The sequence below is a fragment of the Solanum lycopersicum genome, chromosome 7 (genome assembly GCF_036512215.1).
Source record: "Solanum lycopersicum chromosome 7, SLM_r2.1".
NCBI lineage: Eukaryota > Viridiplantae > Streptophyta > Magnoliopsida > Solanales > Solanaceae > Solanum > Solanum lycopersicum.
Genome location: NC_090806.1, coordinates 59,952,576 through 59,958,575, shown reverse-complemented (window position 1 = coordinate 59,958,575; position 6,000 = coordinate 59,952,576).

Here is a 6,000-nt window from a genome sequence, read left to right as displayed (position 1 = left end):
ATATATTGAGGTCTGAAGTTGCTAAGGGAAAAGACTTTATTTGAAGACAGAATAGTCCAGTAAAAAGAAGAATTTTATAGTTTTTACAATTTTAGAAAGAGAGGTAATTGTTTTTTATGTTATAATTAATTCATTTTGTTAGATATAGTAAAATTTCTATAAATTAATTTTTGATAAATTAATAATTTTTCTAAAATAATATTTTGTTTTGGTACCGACTTGGGTCAATGGAAAAAATCATCAATTTCGATAAGATAATAAGATAATATATTTTCAGAAGACTCCTATATAAATATATGGTCCCACTAATATCATAAATTAATTATTTTTTAAAGTACAAATATATCTAAGACAATTTAGTGAAATATGATTATATTGTGATCTGATTTTTCTTAAAATTTAGATATAGTTGAAGTTCATACTTTTCTTATTACATCCAAGAGCGTTGATGTTATCTTTTTCGAATTGCACCATAAAATTGTGAAGAATTCTAGATACAATAAGTGTTTTCTTACGCGTATCTAGTTCCAAAGGTACAATCATCTTTAACTTCATCATCAACATTGCTTCTTTTTTTTTATGATATTCACAATTTCTTCTAAACTCTTAACCTTTTGAGCAAGTATCACTTTCACTCGGATAATTCAACATGTTATTGACATCCATTTTACTATGGTAACCGAGATCATTAATCATGACCTCAAATTCATGAATGACGTTTACACAAGTAGGTTCATTCAGATTCTCTGAGATTGCATTTTCCTAACTATTTTTACAGTATCGAAAACAATTTGCTATTGTCTCTTGTTGAACATTTGTTGTTCAAACAGGAATTGCATAATTGGTAGCATCCAAAACATCGATCCTTGTTGGATCATTTTGTCCCACTCCATAGTCTTCTAATATCCTACGATAAATTATGTTCGATAATATATCTTGAAAACTCTTATTATCACAACATCACAACGTTAAAATTAATAAGATACAATAATTTTGATGTATTCATCGTACTTTTTGTATGATATTTTTTTATATGAAATCGATAAATATGATACATAAATTTCGTAAGATACAATGATTTTGAGATAATAAAAATTAATCTTCATCAAATCTCAAACTATTCTATAAATTAATAAATATTAATTTATCGATTAAATAATATCTCTATAAAATAATAAAATTTCATAATCCTACCTATATTAATTTATAAAGATTTTACCGTATTTCCATTTGTTTATAAGTGAAAATGGAGAAGTTATTGAATTTTATTTTATTTTTTCTATTGTTTTATTGGTGGCATGACAACTAGTATAGTAATTAATATTCCTTCCGTCTATTTTTATTTGTCATATTGCATTTTTTAAAAGTCAATTTGATTAATCTTTAAAAGTAAATTAGATTACATTAATTCAATATTTAAACCAAAAAAAATTGGATATTCAAAAATTATATAAAAAGTACTATAATAGCAATTTTGCATATCAATATAATGAAAAAATACATTTTAAAATATTAATCAAAAATTTAAAATTTGACTCTATAAATAAAAATTATGACAGATAATATCGGACGAGGAGAATACTGCATTAACATAAGTCTAGAAAGTTTTTACTTAAATATCAAAAGTTATGTTCTCATAATTACTACTATAATCACATCCACTGGTAGGGGTAAACCTGCTAATTCAAAATTTATTTTTTACAATTTACTTTACTTCAAATTCAAGAATCCTTCTTTAGTTCATTGGTGTAATAATTAGGCAATGCAATTCCATCGATCTGGTGTAATGATGAAATTATTTTATTTTTAATTAAAAATCTTATATTTAAGCTTTAAATATATAAAATATTGTTGGAAATATCATCTTTAAATATGTCATATACTATATAATTTAAATTTAACTTAAATAACTGATAACGTAAAAAAAAAAATACTAGTCCCTCACCCTACCCTGGGTGGCTGGGTCTTAGCTAGTGCACTAGTAGTATAGTAATAAGTTCAAAATTTTAGTCAAACATACGTTTTGCGTTTTATGAAAATCTAGATTTTAAAATTAACTAATATCCTTGAGTTGATCTTTGAAGCTAATATAAACATTTCCATATCCCATATATAATGAAAAAATGTGTTTTAACACTTAGCACCAAAATAATATCTCTTTTTATTTGCCCAGTTTTGAATTGACACATCTATTAAGAAAATAATTAATTATAAAGTGGATGAAAAATTTTAAAGTTATAATAGGTAAAAAAAAAATCTTTTTTGATTTGTCAAAATAGACAAATACTTAGAGATAACTATAAAAGAAAAAGAAAATACGTAATTAGGAACGAAGAGAGTACTTTCCGATCAATATTTTAAAACTAAGGGGCAGTACTCTTCGAAACGGACATACTTATCAGGCCATATGCAAAAAAAAAAAAAATAATAATAATAATAATAAAAAAAAAATAATAATAATAATTTCAAACCAACCAAAAGGCATGAATTCATGATTAGTTGCATTAACCTAGTAATTTGTTTAGTTTTGGATTAAAATGGTTTGATAAGAAATAATTAATTTACGTGCCAACTATCTTCTCCAGATAAATAATGCAATTAACAAATCCAATTATATATGAAATTAAAATTTAAAATTTACGAGTCATAAGTTTTTATGAGATTTATAACTTATCTAAATTATTGGATTTACAATTATATATATTTATACATATTCATTGAAAAATTAAATAGAAATAAATATATGTAACGACCTGTTTAGTCGTTTTGAGCAGCAGATTTTATTTCTGGGAAAACAGGCTGAGGCGACGGACCCCACGACGGACCGTCATGGGCACGACGGACCGTCGCAGGGTCTCGTTTCAAAACACTTAGAAAATCTGAGATTGGGTACTAAAAATCGACTCTCTGAACTTCGTAACGGAATGGCAGGACGGACCGTCACAGACCCTTGGTGGAAATTTGGGTCTCTGAACTATGCGACGGACAGCAGGACGGACCGTCGCAGGCGCGACGGCCCGTCACGGGCTACGCAATCCCAGTTCGGGTCGGATTTCTTTATACGTTTTAAGGGACGTTTTTGACTATTCCTGCTTTAATTATAAAGTTAGTGGGTTAATGTTAATAAGTCTAATTACTTGGGGGTTAAAAGAGGTAACCTTAAGTTAATTAGTGGTTTATTATTGCCATCTTTTATTCTTAATTATATACTAATTAGGGTAAAAGAAAGAGGGTTTGAATAAGAAAAATAAGAAAGAACAAAGAGAGACAGAAAAAGAAAGAGAACGAGTAGAGAGAGAGAGAAACGAAGAGGATAGCAAGGATTCTGAGAAGATAGCTTGTTGATCGCAATTCTTCGGTGGAGGTAGGTTATGGTTATTTTTATGCTATTCGTAGTAAACTCTTAATAGCGAATGATATGTATTGGTAGTATTGTAAACCCTTCTATATGCTTAATTGTATGCTTGCATGAATGTGATTATGTAATTATGATATAATAAGCATGATGAAGCTATTGAATCCTGAATCTTGAAAAGAAACCCTAATCTACTTTGTTAATGATGATGCCTTGGTATAAAAGAAGGCTTGATGAACGAAAGTAGTGAGATTAGGGGATCGGGTGCCACGTTCCGGTACCAGGATAGTATATGAGGATCGGAGTGTCACGTTCCGACACCAGGATAGTATATGGATCGGGTGCCACGTTCCGGTACCAGGATAGAATATGAGGATCGGAGTGTCACGTTCCGACACCAGGATAGTATATGGATCGGGTGCCACGTTCCGGTACCAGGATAGAATATGAGGATCGGAGTGTCACGTTCCGACACCAGGATAGTATATGGATCGGGTGCCACGTTCCGGTACCAGGATAGAATATGAGGATCGGAGTGTCACGTTCCGACACCAGGATAGTATATGGATCGGGTGTCACGTTCCGACACCAGGATAGTATATGGATCGGGTGCCACGTTCCGGTACCAGGATAGAATATGGATCGGGTGTCACGTTCCGACACCAGGATAGAATGAGGATCGGAGTGTCACGTTCCGACACCAGGATAGTATATGAGGAGCGGAGTGTCACGTACCGACACGAGGGGAATAAAGATAATGAATCTTGAAAGATGATAATATATTCAAATCTAATGAACCTAATTCCCAAATGAGTATGATGAGGAGGCGTGAGTCCTCATTGATGTGCTTGGTGTTGTAACCAAGGGTTATGGTAACTGTAAATGCTGCATGCTAAGGATATTAGTTGATTTTATGATATTGCTTAATATATACTGTTTTCTATTTTGAGTTGGCCGATGATATCTACTCAGTACCCGTATTTTGTACTGACCCCTACTTTTATGTTTTCTTCTTGTTTATTTGTGGAGTGCAGCAAACGTGCCGTTGTCTTCGACTCAACAGTAATTCAAGCCAGTCTTACTACATCGGAAATTCAGGGTGAGCTAATGCTTCTAGCTTGGACTGGATCTTCTTCTTCAAGTCTTGATGCCTTGAACTTCCTGCATGGACTAGCTTCTTATGTATTTTTAGCTTTTAGAATACTCTTAGTTTAGTCATTTGATCATAGATGTTCTTGTGGTGATGACTTCCAGATTTTGGGGATAATAATAGTTATTGATTTTATTAATAAGTTAAGTCTTCCGCATTACTTTCTGTTGATATTATATTGAAATGTTAAGGTTTAGATTGGTTGGTTCGCTCACATAGGAGGGTAAAATGTGGGTGCCAGTCGCGGCCCGATTTGGGTCGTTACAAACTTGGTATCAGAGCATTAGGTTCGTTGGTCTCATCACACAAGAACGAGTCTAGTAGAGTCTTAAGGAACGGTAGGGGGACGCCTTTACTTTTCTTTGAGAAGCTATAAGACTTTAGGAAAATCCCATTCTTTCTTTCTTTCTTTTGTGCTATTACTTGGATCCAATTGGTATCTAGGTGATGCAAATTGGTATCTGACCATCTTCACTCTATTTCGCAGATGGTTAGAACTAGAGCAACAATCGCACCAGCACCAGCACCGGCGGGACAGGGTGCGTCTGAACCAGCCACTGGGGCTGTGGCTCGAGGAAGAGTAACGGCAAGAGGCCGTGGCAGAGGTCGGGGGAGGACGTCCTCTAGAGGAAGAGGACGAGCACCTAGCCCATCTGATACTAGGGCAGTGACTCCTCCACCGACTGAAGAGGTAGTGAGAGAGGGTGAGGAAGGGGAAACTGAACAAGTACAGAATGAGGGATTGCCTCCCCAACCTACCCCAGACATGATCAATCAGGTTCTTGCTTATCTTAGCGGGTTATCTGATCAGGGTCAGGCACCTCCAATGTTTTCTGCACCAGCACCTCAGGCTCCGGAGGTACAACGTGCGACTACTATGGCTCCCCGCATGGATGTTCCATTGAAAATAGGCACATTTCCACGTCTGACTACTGGGCCTATAATGACATATGATCAGCATGAACTTTTCAGTAAGTTCTTGAAATTGAAACCTCCAGCCTTCAAGGGTGCTGAATCTGAGGATGCTTACGATTTTCTGGTTGACTGTCATGAGCTACTACACAAGATGGGTATAGTGGAACGGTTTGGTGTTGAGTTCGTGAGTTATCAGTTTCAAGGGAACGCCAAAATGTGGTGGCGGTCACATGTTGAGTGTCAACCAACAGAGACACCACCTATGACTTGCATCATTCTCTAGTTTGTTTATGGAGAAGTATATCCCGCGGACTTTGAGGGATAGGAAAAGAGATGAATTCTTAAGTCTAGAGCAAGGTAGGGTGTCGGTTACTGCATACGAGGCTAAGTTTCGTGCATTATCCCGGTATGCCACCCAACTATGTTTCAGTCCACAAGAGCGGATTCGCCGTTTTGTGAAGGGGTTGAGATCAGAGTTGCGGATTTCAGCTTTACAGGTAGCGGCTACAGCGAAATCTTTTCAAGAAGTGGTAGACTTCGTAATAGAGGTAGAGGGAGTGAAGCCAGATGACTTCACCAT